The sequence below is a fragment of the Palaemon carinicauda genome, chromosome 10 (genome assembly GCF_036898095.1).
Source record: "Palaemon carinicauda isolate YSFRI2023 chromosome 10, ASM3689809v2, whole genome shotgun sequence".
NCBI classification, from domain to species: Eukaryota; Metazoa; Arthropoda; class Malacostraca; order Decapoda; family Palaemonidae; genus Palaemon; species Palaemon carinicauda.
This window is the reverse complement of record NC_090734.1, coordinates 159,797,988-159,812,684: the sequence shown is the minus strand read 5'-3', so window position 1 is coordinate 159,812,684 and position 14,697 is coordinate 159,797,988. Positions and strand designations below refer to the sequence as shown.

General features: G+C 49.6%; 1 protein-coding gene and 1 pseudogene across 2 annotated transcripts in view; one reads left to right on the top strand and one right to left on the bottom strand.

The window, feature by feature from the left end:
- Positions 1–14,697, bottom strand: part of Naxe (NAD(P)HX epimerase) — a 235,326-nt gene that overhangs the window by 196,203 nt on the left and 24,426 nt on the right. The gene's annotated exons all lie outside the window — the stretch shown is intronic.
- Positions 4,718–4,836, top strand: LOC137648949 (5S ribosomal RNA; annotated as a pseudogene).

Sequence of the window (14,697 nt, the reverse complement as noted above, 5' to 3'; positions counted from 1 at the left end):
GCTTAGTTACCGCCGTAACTCCCGTTGCAACATTCGCCTTCTTAATCATTTCTTTATGCTTTAAAAACGTAGAAATGGTCGACTTCGCCATTCCGTATTCTACCGCTAAATCGGACACTCGTACACCATTCTCATATTTCGCTATAATTTCCTTCTTCAACTCGATCGTTGTTCGCACTGTTTTCCTCTTCTCCTTCCCCTTAACACTCATTACTTTCTTGGGACTCATTATGAAAGCTAAAAAAGCAATTAAAAGCACTGAAAATAACTAAATCACAACGAATGCTGATCGCGCGTTGTCTGAGTGACGCTCTCGAGAGAACTGATGCTTCCCGAACAAGCGAGAGTGGCCGAGATGGCGCGATCATCACAAAGCCCATGCGGTCGTCACGTGTTCGGCTGGTCGAGTACCGAATTTTTGGTCGAGCACCGCAGCAAAAATTTCTCGAAAATTTTGGTCAAACTCCGAATTGTTCGAGTATAGAGTCGTTCGACTACCGAGGTATCACTGTATATATATATATATATATATATATATATTATATATATATATATATATATATATATATATATATATATATAAAACTGCCAGGTAAGTACTATTCATAAAAAGGGAGTTTTTATGATAAAACAAAGTTTTATGAATACTTACCTGGCAGTTATATATATATTCGAAGGCCCACCCACCTCCCCTCAGGAGACAGGTCGGGCATAGATGAACTGAAGTCTTGGACACGGGAATGATTCCTTGGACCACCCTGTGACGGGTGTTACCACCTACCTCCCAACCACCACAAGGCGGTTGCCTCGTTTTGAAAAATTCTGCCGATTTAGAGATATCAGCTATATATATATAACTGCCAGGTAAGTATTCATAAAACTTTGTTTTATCATAAAAACTCCATTTTAGGTCACTGGCTGACCAGTCTCTTCTACGAAGTGTTTCTCTTTCGTTCGCGAGAGAGTACACTCATAGAGACTCCTCTTCGGAGGATTCTTCTGCTGCTGTTGCTGTTGGCTTCCTCCGCCGTAAGGCCCACCGTCCACCTCGTCGTAAGGGCCTCTCATCTCCCTATAAGGGTGCTAAGAGGCGCCTTTTTGAATCTCCGTTTGCAGCCTACAACTCCTTCTTCTTGATCTTCTGCCTTGGTGCAGATGGACAGCAGTCTGATCTCGTCTTCCGACGGGCAACAGTCTTCCCGACGGACGGTTTTCCAACGGACATCAGTCTCCCGGCGGAGAGGCAACGGTCTTCCGATGGACATCTGTCTCCCGACGGACAACGTTCCCTTCGGGGCAAAGGGTTGCCTCCTACGGGGGTTCTTCCCTTGCGTGTCAGGGTTCCCTTGCGCGCCCTTCTGCTGTGTTCTCTTCTGCTCCTGCTCAGTGTTAGTACACAGGCGCTCTCCTGCTCATCAGCGCTTCCTGATCGCTAGCACTCTCCTGTTCGCCAGCGCTCTCCTGTTCGTCAGCGCTCTCCTGTTCGTCAGCGCTCTCCTGTTCGTCAGCGCTCTCATGATGATCATCCCTGCTGTTCCTGTTGGTTCCTGTTACGCGCCCTGTGCGCCCACGTTCGCCCTCGCGATCTAGAACTTCGGTTCAGGTCTGGGTCAAGGACTCTTCTTCTATGCGCAGGCTTCCACGCGTTGCCTTCTGCTCGCCAGCGATCATCAGCTCGTCAGCGATCACCTGCTCGCCAGCGTTCACCTGCTCGCCAGCGCGCACAGGCGATATTAGTATCGCCTATTCAACAGCGTTCTACACGTCAGCGATCACCTGTCTTTACAGCCGGCGCGCCAACGTTCTCCAACGCTTCTGAAGGAACATGGTTCGCCAGCTACTAGCTCACCATCGCGCGATCGCCCACCTGCGCATGCCGCTCGCCATCGCGCGATCGCCCACCTGCGCATGCCGGTCGCCATCGCCCACCTGCGCATGCCGCTCGCCATCGCCCATCTGCGCATGCCGCTCGCCATCGCTCATCATCGCGCGATCGCCCACCTGCGCATGCTGCTCGCCATCGCGCGATCGCCCACCTTCGCATGCTGCTCGCCATCGCGCGAACGCCCACCTGCGCATGCTGCTCGCCATCGCGCGATCGCTCACCAGCGCATGCTGCTCGCCATCGCTGGCCAACGCGTCGACATGACACAACGCGCCATCGCCAACCTGCGCGTCAGCGCTCACCAGCTCACCACCGATCGCCTGTTGATCCACATCGCCAGCGGTCTTCCTCGCCCACGCGGCAGCGCGTTTCCTCGCCATCGCGCTAACGCTTGCGTTCGCCGCCTCGGACTCGCGCTCATTCACCTGCCCACCCTCGCGACCGCTTGCCCACGCGACCATTCGCCTGCGCGCCCGCGCGACCGTTCGCCTGCGCGCCCGCGCGACCGTTCGCCTGCGCGCCCGCGCGACCGTTCGCCTGCGCGCCCGCGCGACCGTTCGCCTGCGCGCCCGCGCGACCGTTCGCCTGCGCGCCCGCGCGACCGTTCGCCTGCGCGCCCGCGCGACCGTTCGCCTGCGCGCCCGCGCGACCGTTCGCCTGCGCGCCCGCGCGACCGTTCGCCTGCGCGCCCGCGCGACCGTTCGCCTGCGCGCCCGCGCGACCGTTCGCCTGCGCGCCCGCGCGACCGTTCGCCTGCGCGCCCGCGCGACCGTTCGCCCGCGCGCCCGCGCGACCGTTCGCCCGCGCGCCCGCGCGACCGTTCGCCTGCGCGCCCGCGCGACCGCGCGACCGTTCGCCCGCGCGCCCGCGCGACCGTTCGCCCGCGCGCCCGCGCGACCGTTCGCCCGCGCGCCCGCGCGACCGTTCGCCTGCGCGCCCGCGCGACCGTTCGCGCGGAGCGGCGGTGTTCCGTCGCGCGGAGCGGCGGTGTTCCGTCGCGCGGAGCGGCGGTGTTCCGTCGCGCGGAGCGGCGGTGTTCCGTCGCGCGGAGCGGCGGTGTTCCGTCGCGCGGAGCGGCGGTGTTTCTTCGCACGAACGTTGATTTATTTCTTGCAGTATCCATTGCTCGTCTATGGGTTATCGCTCGCCGACCACCAGCTCTCGCCCTTCCTACCACGCTCGCCCTCCTTCTGCGCTCCTTCGCTCACCTTCATTTGCGTTCCTGCGTGACCGCGCATAGGTGCTTCCACGTTCGCCCACGCACAGATCTTTGAATTACCATCGCGCGAGCTCCAGGGCGATTGCGACCACGATTCCCATTGGGGTTTTCGCAGCATGGCCAGCCTGGCGAGTTCTTCTGGAGCGTATTTCCAGAACACGGCCTTACCCCGTAAACGCAGAGCATGGCACTTGCAATAATAGGAAGAAACTTAAGGGAGATCAGAGCAACACTCCTCTTTTCAGAACCTGGGTTAGCCCTTCCCCGTCATTCCCTGGAAGGATTTTTGGCGGGGGGCTTTCCGTTCGAGATTTCTCCATCGGCCAAGGGGTGACTGCTTACCCCTTCCTCTGGGGACTTACCAGGTCCTTTCCCTCCTCGGTTACGGCCCGAGGTTTGGTTCAAGGAAGCTACAGGAAGATCATGGGTATTTTCCTCCTCTCGGGCTCAGGCACCTTGGCCTTTCGTCGTTAAGTATCTAACTTGCGGACAAGCTCGATGTTGTACCATCTGGATGCGCTGACTGAGGGCTTCCTTCGGGTGTCTCATCTGTGGAGGTCGACAACCTCAGACACCCTTCCATCCTTGAGAAGAGTTTGTTTGTGCCCAAGGACAGAGACTTAGACAGCGGCTGTGCGGAGGAAATCGACTTCCGTTTTCACTCCTCTAAGGCGCTTTCTTCCAGACTCTGCAGGGCTCCAGCGCCTTTTTCTTTCAACCACGTCGGCCTAAGTTATCGGCTACGACAACTGAGACAAGGTGTCCAATTGCAGTTTCCTCCTGTCAGGAACAGATGGCACGGGAGGCTCCCCCGGGGAGGCATAGTCCTAAAAGGAGCGGCAGAGTTCACGAACTCTAGGATTGCAGGTTTCTCGCTGAGAGGATGCTTATGGTTACTCATGCGGATGACAGCTTCCCGATGCCCATTCCCGCACGATCTCTGTGATCAGCTAAGGATATCGCGCCTGCCGTCTCTGTCAGCGAATTCAGTGTCTCTGAACCTCTATGCCATAGCGTCGGCAAGAGTTGCCCGGTTGGGCAGAATGATCCATACCTTAGGCGAAGGTCCTCCATAGGATCATCGACGGCTTCACCCCCGGCCTCTTCAGTCGATCCTTTCTTGCAAGGAAGGATCTGAGAGGGGAGTTCCGTAGTCGACCTCTCAGCCCTGATCAAGTTTGTCGAACAAACTTCGGCCAGCGTAGAACAGCAGAATCGATCAGACTGGTAACGAGGCGACAGGACTCCTTAAACCCTGGATCGGAAAGATGGGTACTTTCAGTTTCCATTCCATCCATCTTCCAGGGAGCTCGTGGAATTCAGCCTAGACTGCAAGTATTCCTGCTTATGATGCAGTGTGGCTATCCCGCCGTGGCATAGCAGGTTTTTTTTCCCCAGAGAACTCTCCCTGCTTTCCTCATGGCCGCTCAGGTGCAGGCTTCCACCTCCTTTGCTTTTTGGAGGGCTGGTCAACTCCGGTAGGCTCGGGTTCGACCTTCTTCAGCGCCGGGACAAGCTTCCGGATGCTTACCTTGAGTGTGGGTTCATGGTATTTTGCTTGGAGCCTTCTCTTCTTCTGCCTCAACATCTGGAGTATCTGGCCATGATATTGAGTCAACGGCCTTACCACGTTGGAAACCCCGCTTCTCGTCCGTCCAGCGAGGTTAAGCAACGTCGGTTCTGGTCGGTACTTGGATGGGTGACCACCTGGGGACGCCAGATTCTGTTGCCACATCCTCCGAGCCTTCCTTTCAGTTGACTGTGGCAAGACTGAGGAGAGTCGTAGTACCTGTTCTCAGTCAAGCAGAGCTTTCAGCCCTACCTTGGAACGTTTCCTAGTTCTCCTTTCCTCATTGACCCGTCTATAGTCCGAACGGTCGCCTCAGGATAAGTTCCATGTGGGGCGGTCCAAGTTCCGGTGGTTTCAGGCAACGTTTAACCGGACTTCCTGGCCCCTATGGGACCAGCGGAACTATTAGACCTGCAATGGGTGTTGACCTATGGAACCTCTTGAAGGTAGTGGATATTCTCGTCCTTTCCCCATATTCTTGATGCTGTTCTCGGACTCGTCAAAGGAAAGGGGGGGTGGGGGCATGTTCCGGTCCAGGCTTATGGTCAAGACCTGAAGGATACCTCTCCATCATTCAGGAAGGCTTAGGGGCCGTAGTCTGGCCCCTCTACAGATCCTACAGCTCCTGCCGAGTCGCTCCGTGCGCGTCGACTTCATGATTCTGGCGTGTTCTAACCAGCAGGGGACGCATTTTCACACCTTCACATCTTGCAGTAGAAATACCAGGATGATTGAGATACTCTCAATACCACCATCAACTCTCTTATTCCAGGCAGAGGAATGTTCTCTCCGACTATCCGAGCAGAGCCTCGTAGAGAGTGTGTACCTGGGGGTCTTTGACCTTGAGTAACCAGCAAGTCCTGGTCTGGGGGACCTGATCGCGACAGCTTGGAACCTCAAGCTTCCGCTGTTCTTCCTCCCAGTCTCAGACCCCGATACTCTGGCAAGATGCATTCCGGTGATGGTGGGACAACTTCGACGCGTGCGTCTTCCCTCCTTTTTGTCTGTGGAGAATGGGTCTCAACAAGACCAGGTTGTCTGTCAACCTTTCAATAGGAGAGCTCCACTGGGACTATGCGCAGAATGGTTTCTGGACCCTCTGCTTCCCCTGACGGAACTCCCGGGAGAGCTTCTCCCACTGCGCAGACTACTCAAACAACCACACTGCAACATTTCTCCCGAACTGGGGCGTCGCTTCGGCTTCATGCCTGGAGACACTACGCCTCCTCCTCAAGAAGAGACAACCCGCTACAGTCGCGGTACGGAGGTCGCGTCATCTGCGATAGTCACCCTCTTAATGAGAGAATGCCTTGATGAAGTCATTGAGCTTCAGCACGGCATTTCATTCCCGTGCTGAATCTTGGTGACGGGCAAGAGGGCTCTCGAACTTCGGGAAATTGCACCTTCAGTTCGAATCTAAATTTCTCTTTCATCTTTTTCTTCTGCTTAATATTACTTCGACCTTCTCCTAATTTTATCAACTTTCTTTCATCTTGCTGTCCTATCTCTATGATTATTATTTTTCTTAGATATATATATATGTATATGTAGATGTATGCATATATATATATATATATATATATTTATTTATTTTATTTGTTCATTTATTTATCTATTTTTTTCTTTTTTATTTAAATGGCGTGGATATTTCCACATTCGTTATTACTGCCTGCTTAGATGAATGGGAGAAGGGATCACGGTTGGGAGGTGTTCGCATTCAAAGCTATATATGAGAGTATTGGATGATCTCAGCCATCCCAAAGATGGTTTGGACCTTTTTGGCGGAACTACTCTCAAGGGTTGGGTCATCGGAATCCAGGGGGATCCAATCCTTGAGGTTGGATTCTTGGCTTTTGGCCGGAAGCCCATCATTACAGATATGGGGAGGATAATTCTATATTACTTTGGTCTCAGTCCTAACAGGCGGGTTTAGCTTACACCTGTGCCTCTATATCTGTTTTGATGCTATCCTTCGGGTAGGGTATGGAGTGGACCATCGGGGAAGTATACTCTCATTGTGCCGATAGTGGAGAATACAAATTTCCTTTCCAACGTATGATACTTTCTTATAATTCTCAAGCAGGTACCCCAACAAAACAACAACAAAAAACCTGAAAATCCCATCCTTAAATATGGACCCTTCAAATACTGACTCCCCATCCCCTGGATTTGCTGACCCCCCCCCCCCCCCCCCCCGGCACTGTTGACGACTTCTGCTACTATAATTAAGGAAAACTCTGTTGACGACCATCGAACTAAAAAGGACCACTCTACTGATGTTAAAAAATCTAGCAATTTGGGTAACACAGGGAAACTACGATTCCTTCATGTTTCCCAAATCCCATTAGAGACAAATTATGATGATATATATAGAGCATTTGAGTGCTATGGATTGATAAAGGAAATAAGGATGAGACTTGGAGATGAAAAATGGGACTCTTGGATATCTTTTGAAAGTCATGATGAAGCGTTTAATGCCATAAGTAATATTAGTAGTATCAAAATTAACGAATTGAACATCATGGGAGCTCTTTGTGATAAGGTCCCAAAGGAATTGGATGTGTACAAACCTGCTGATTGGTTTAAAAAAGATAGAAATGTACCCATGCCTTCACAGAGAAAACCCAAACCACCAATGTGGCTCTTAGCTGAACCTAAAGGGATAATAGGGAATTATTTTAAGATATGTAAGTTTATCCAAAAAAAAAGTAGGAACCATAGCACCTGGAGATATATCTCGTTTTGGGAAGAACAGTTATCTCATCCATGCCAAATCTTCGACTCAGTCTGCAATACTGTTTAACTTACAGACAGGCAGTGATGAAATTACATTGGAAATGAAACCTCATCTAAATTTTAGTTATGGAAGGGGAGTGGTCTTTAATAAGGACCTATACGAATTTACAGAGGAGGAGATACTTTCTATGTGTCCATTAAATGTATGGAAAGTGCATAAGGTTCCTGGAACTTCAATGATTATACTTACTTTCCAGGATGCTGATGTACCTTTCCATATTTTTATTGAAAATGAAAGGATTAAAGTTAGGCCTCTCAAACAAAAGCCCCTGCAATGTTTTAATTGTTTTAAATTTGGACACCCATCCAAAGTTTGCAAAAATGGAAAAATGTGTGGTATTTGCTCCAAAACTTATCATGTTGAATGTACACTTGAGGCCAGGTGTTCAAATTGCAATTTGAATCATAAATCAACTGATAGGAGATGCGAACTGTATAAGTTGGAGGAAGCTGCCCTAAACAAATCAAGTTTAGAACACATAAGTGTGGGACATGCAAAAAGACTGTTGAATAAATCAACCAGCTATGCAAAGGCCTTAAAATCAAAGGTAAATTTACCACAGGAGACAGCAACCCCACCTAGCACTGCCAGTAATCCTAAGAAACGAAATGCAACCTCTGATAATAAAGTACTGCATGACAAGGTAATCATATTGCGTTCTGAGGCTTTGCCACAGCGTATTAAAAATGGGTCATTGCCCATTTCTGTACAGTCTTCGTCCCCCATTACCAACAATAGTACTAACCTCTCCCAGGCCATGTCCTTGCCTGATTTGATGGAGATGCCACCTGACACCAAGTTACCAGGTGCACCTGTATTGGGGAAGGTGCAAAAACCTGGTAGCTCAAAACCTACTAATCGGAAAAGAGAGAGACCTCCTTTTCAATATTAATCTTACCCGATGATCATGTAGCTGTCAACTCTGTTGCCCGACAGAAATCTACGGTCGGGATACGACAGCGATCGCTATACAGGTGGGGGTGTACACAACAGCGCCATCTGTGAGCAGGTACTCAAGTACTTCTTGTCAACAAGAACTCAATTTTTCCTCTGTCGTGCCTCCGGCTAGACCTACTTGGATACGCTTTTGATTCTGGAGTTATTGTTCACGATTTGGTGATGTATTTGCTCTAGAGTTTAGCCTTCGCTATTCAGGAAGCTTTATCTTTAGCTTAGCAAACTTTTGGAAATAATTTGAATTAATTATGGTGACGAAGAGAGTATGGACTCTCTTTCACTTTTAAATGGCCGACCCTTCCCTTAGACGGAAGTGTTGGTGTCGAAGAGAGTATAGACTCTCTTTCACTTTTTATTTTATATCTCTCCGCCATTTATAGGCCTCTTCGATTAACTTAACTTAAAAAAAAAAAAAAAAAAAAAAAAAAAAATATGCGACCTTTCCTAATAGTAGGCGGTCCTTACTTGGAACCGAAGTTAATTAACATTGAGCTCGTCATATCGTTTTTCCTGTTAAGAATTTATGCTATTTTAATTTTATGTTTTTGAAAGAATTTCTTTGATAAGTCTCGTACTGTTTTCAAAGTTGAACTAACGTTTTGTTTAGTCTCCGCAGTTGTTGACGTTCAGAACGTTCAACTTGCGCTCTATCATTACGATAGAGAGAGATTATTCACGGTTTCACGTTGCAGTAAGAGTAAACCGATTCTAGCGTTTCGTTCATTCTTTCTTAGCTTAAATGGTTTTAATTCTAATAAAGGTACTTTTTATTTGGGAAACCTTTCAGTTTTTTCCTTTAACAAATAATATGTTTTAACGATATATATAATTGGGCTCATCTCTCAGGTTCTAAGTCAAGAGAGAGAGAGAGAGAGAGAGATAGAGACGGAGGGAGAGAGAGGAGGATAAACGTTTCGTTCAAGCGGGTAACGTTGTTCTCGTTTTTTTTTGCTCTTCTCCCTAGTCGATAGAGGGGAAGAAGGTAAAACGTTTCTAGAGTTTTATTCTTGTTCCCAGGCTTTATGCGGTGAGAGATTTTAAACGTAGTTTATTTGATCTAGTGTTTAGTCTCTTTTCCAGCCACTGAATTCTTTATCTTTCATTATGTTTTTCTGTTACATTGTAATACTGTTTTCGCAATTACTACCTTTTAATGAAGGATAGGATTGCGTGTTTCAGGTACAAACCACTTAAAGTTTCAAGTTCAGTGAAATAAGTGCAAACAGAAAATCAAAAGTGATAAAGTGATATGCGCAAAGTGTTGCAGTGTTGCGTTCGAGGGTTCGTCTGTTCGTGCCAGTTGTTCACCTAGTCCGATACCTCTTACAAGCTCCCAAGCCCAGGGGAGAAGTAATGTCGAAGGACTTATGGGTTCCACAGGCCTTGATCGACGAACAGACGTTTCCCTCCGTGGTTTCGGGTGTAGCTACACACGTTGCCGACGTGATCACCCCACCCACACAAAGACGAGAGAGCCCATTTATTCCTCGTCTGCGGAAGAGGTTTCTCGCAGAAACCATGGACCAAATCTTGCAGCTTTTAAGTGCAAGTCGGTCCCTTCCGCGCAAGTCCAACGGCCTAGGTGTAGCCACTGGGTCAGTTCGGACTCGCTGCAGTACGACAACTGCACACCTCCTAAGAGAGGCTAGGTGGTACCGCAACAGGCAGTAACTCCGTCTGTTGCCGCACCAGCTGTTTTAGACCCTCAGTCACAACGGACAGTAGCTCCGTTTGTTGTTGTCTTTCATAGACCCTAGTGGTCCATGCTGCAGACTATACAGTCTCAGCTTGCTCCTTCATACAGGAGTATCATGCTGGAAGGTTGACAATGCAGCCTGTTTACCTACAACCCGCCGAGGTTGTGCGCTCAGCAGATACTGCGGCTGCCTGCTCCCACACCACACCTGTGAGAGCTCCTCCACCGATGCGCAGTCCTCACTGCCAGACGCATGTTCTTGCTGCACCATCTGCTAACATGCGTGAGCTGCCGCATCAGGAGTTGCCGGGTTCCAGCACTATGCGGCATTCTCCTCAGCCCATGCAGCAGCAGATCTTACAGCATGCTCCGCATACCATGCAGCATGAGCCGCATACCATGCAGCATGAGCCGCATGCCTTACCTCATGCTCTGCATACCATACCGCATGCTCTGCATACCTTACAGCATGCTCTGCATACCTTACAGCATGCTCTGCATACCTTACAGCATGCTCTGCATTCCTTACAGCATGCTCTGCATACCTTACAGCATGCTCTGCATACCTTACAGCATGCTCTGCATACCATACCGCATGCTCCTCAACCCACCGCAGCCCCTCCCACGCACCAGCACTCTGCTTTTGTTGTTGCCAGCTCCCACACTCCGACTGCTGAGAAGGTTGACGATGCACCCGTGGGCCTACACCTCCCACGGTTGTGCGCCCGGCATGGCTTCATGCTCTCACACTCTTGTTGTGAGAGCTCCTCCACCCATGCACAGTCAACCCTGCCAGATGTATGATGACTCCCACACACAGAGCACTCCGTTGCCGTGCGGGAGCTACCTCAAGCTGCCGTGTTTTGACACGGTGTGTCAGCCTCCGCAACACACTGTGGTTACCGCCACTCGCCAGCAGCAAACTAGTCAGGCAGGAGTTGAGGCTTCCCCACACATCTTTGGTTGTTGCCAACTCACAAACTGTCATGCAGTTACATGACGTTGCCTTCTGGTCTGCTACTTATACACCAGTGCTGTATGTCCTCACGCTCCTGTTGTGGTTGACAGTTCAGTTTTTGACAGTTCACAGACTGTCAAGCAGTTTCATAACGTTGCCTTCTGGTCTGCTGCTTTTGCACCAGTGAAACCCTCACTGAGAGAACTTAGCTTTTCTCGGATATGGTTCCTGTAGATGAGAAAGTGCTGTTCTCCCTCCTTCTGATATTCCCTTGAGGACTCTGTCATTTGGAGAGGAGCCTTAAGCTGCTTAGCCTCCTATGGACTTTTATTTAAGCATAACATGCTTCCAGGGAGGGTAAATGGTTCCGCTTCAGTCGCTAACCCCGTCTGTTGCCACACCTGCTCCCATAGACCTTGAGCTTTGTTGCAAGACATGCAGTCCAAGCTTAGTCCTTGATAGAGGATTTTTTATTTTTATGGAGTCAGTGTGTCACTGGGAAGACGTTCAACAACCAGCAGAGGTGACTTGTTGTGACGCAGTGCGGCAACCTCAGCAACCCGATAAGGAGTTGTCTGTACTACCCAGACAGTCTAGACAGTTTCGGGTTGTCGCTGTACTTCCTCGCTTCCCCATGGTTGACAGTTCACAGACTGTGCAGCAGTACCATGATCTTGTGTCCGGCTCCGTCAGACGACTGGCTTTTAAGAGCTCCCACAAGTCGTCGCTGTCTGGAGAATCTCAGATGGACTATGGATCTGACCAAGGAACTGGGCCTCCTGGTCAATTTAGAGAAGTCCCAGCTCGTCCCATCCCAGACCATTGTCTACCTGGGTATGGAGATTCAGAATCGAGTTTTTCGGGCTTTTCCGTCGGCCCCAAGGATTAACCAAGCCCTAGAATGCATCCAGAGCATGCTGAGAAGGAACCGATGCTCAGTCAGGCAGTGGATGAGTCTAACAGGGACACTTTCATCGCTGGCCCTGTTCATCGAGTTAGGGAGACTCCACCTCTGCCCCCTTCAGTATCATCTAGCTGCTCACTGGATAAAGGACATGACGCTAGAGACGGTCTCAGTTCCTGTTTCCGAAGAGATGAGGTCTACTCTAACGTGGTGGAAGAACAGCTTTCTTCTCAAGGAAGGTCTACTTTTGGCTGTTCAGAACCCCGACCGCCGTCTCTTCTCGGACGCATCAGACACGGGCTGGGGTGCGACATTGGACGGACAGGAATGCTCGGGAACATGGAATCAGGAGCAAAGGACACTTCACATCAATTGCAAGGAGTTGTTGGCGGTTCATCTGGCCTTGATAAACTTCAAGTCCCTCCACCTAAACAAGGTGGTGGAGGTGGACTCCGACAACACCACAGCCTTGGCTTACATCTCCAAGCAGGGAGGGACTCATTCGAGGAAGTTGTTCTAGATCGCAAGGGACCTCCTCATCTGGTCAAAAGATCGAAAGCTCACGCTGGTAACGAGGTTCATTCAGGGCGATATGAATGTCATGGCAGATCGCCTCAGCCGGAAGGGTCAGGTCATCCCCACAGAGTGGACCCTTCACAAGAATGTTTGCAGCAGACTTTGGGCCCTGTGGGGTCAGCCAACCATAGATCTGTTCGCTACCTCGATGACCTAGAGGCTCCCGTTGTATTGTTCTCCGATTCCAGACCCAGCAGCAGTTCACGTGGATGCTTTTCTACTGGATTGGTCCCATCTCGACCTGTATGCATTCCCGCCGTTCAAGATTGTCAACAGGGTACTTCAGAAGTTCGCCTCTCACAAAGGGACACGGCTGATGTTGGTTGCTCCCCTCTGGCCCGCGAGAGAATGGTTCACAGAGGTACTGCAATGGCTGGTCGACATTCCCAGGACTCTTCCTCTAAGAGTGGACCTTCTACGTCAACCTCACGTAAAGAAGGTACACCCAAACCTCCACGCTCTTCGTCTGACTGCCTTCAGACTATCGAAAGACTCTCAAGAGCTAGAGGCTTTTCGAAGGAGGCAGCCAGAGCGATTGCCAGAGCAAGGAGGACATCCACTCTCAGAGTCTTTCAGTCTAAATGGGAAGTCTTCCGAAGCTGGTGCAAGGCCAATGCAGTTTCCTCAACCAGCACCACTGTAACCCAGATTGCTGACTTCCTGTTACATTTAAGGAACGTAAGATCCCTTTCAGCTCCTACGATCAAGGGTTACAGAAGTATGTTGGCAGCGGTTTTCCGCCACAGAGGCTTGGATCTTTCCACCAACAAAGATCTACAGGACCTCCTTAGGTCTTTTGAGACCTCAAAGGAACGTCGGTTGTCCACTCCAGGCTGGAATCTAGACGTGGTCCTAAGGTTCCTTATGTCATCAAGATTTGAACCTCTCCAATCAGCCTCTTTTAAGGACCTCACATTAAAAACTCTTTTCCTCGTGTGCTTGGCAACAGCTAAAAGAGTAAGTGAGATCCACGCCTTCAGCAGGAACATAGTTTTCACATCTGAAACGGCTACATGTTCCTTGCAGCTTGGTTTTTTGCTAAAAACGAGCTTCCTTCACGTCCTTGGCCTAAGTCGTTCGAGATCCCAAGCCTGTCCAACTTGGTGGGGAACGAACTGGAGAGAGTACTTTGCCCAGTTAGAGCTCTTAGGTACTATCTAAAAAGGTCAAAACCTTTACGAGGACAATCAGAAGCCTTATGGTGTGCTATCAAGAAGCCTTCTCTTCCAATGTCTAAGAACTCAGTTTCTTACTACATCAGGCTTCTGATTAGGGAAGCACATTCTCATCTGAAGGAAGAAGACCTTGCTTTGCTGAAGGTAAGGACACATGAAGTGAGAGCTGTGGCTACTTCAGTGGCCTTCAAACAGAACCGTTCTCTGCAGAGTGTTATGGATGCAACCTATTGGAGAAGCAAGTCAGTGTTCGCATCATTCTATCTCAAAGATGTCCAGTCTCTTTACGAGAACTGCTACACCCTGGGACCATTCGTAGCAGCGAGTGCAGTAGTAGGTGAGGGCTCAACCACTACATTCCCATAATCCCATAACCTTTTTAACCTTTCTCTTGAATACTTTTTATGGGTTGTACGGTCGGCTAAGAAGCCTTCCGCATCCTTGTTGATTTGGCGGGTGGTCAATTCTTTCTTGAGAAGCGCCGAGGTTAGAGGTTGTGATGAGGTCCTTTAGTATGGGTTGCAGCCCTTTATACTTCAGCACCTAAGAGTCGTTCAGCATCCTAAGAGGACCGCTACGCTCAGTAAGGAAGACGTACTTAATAAAGGCAGAGTAATGGTTCAAGTCGTCTTCCTTACCAGGTACTTATTTATTTTATGTTATTTTTGAATAACTAATAAAATGAAATACGGGATACTTAGCTTCTTTGTTAACATGTATGCTGGTCTCCACCCACCACCCTGGGTGTGAATCAGCTACATGATCATCGGGTAAGATTAATATTGAAAAATGTTATTTTCATTAGTAAAATAAATTTTTGAATATACTTACCCGATGATCATGAATTTAAGGACCCGCCCTTCCTCCCCATAGAGAACCAGTGGACCGAGGAGAAAATTGAGTTCTTGTTGACAAGAAGTACTTGAGTACCTGCTCACAGATGGCGCTGTTGTGTACACC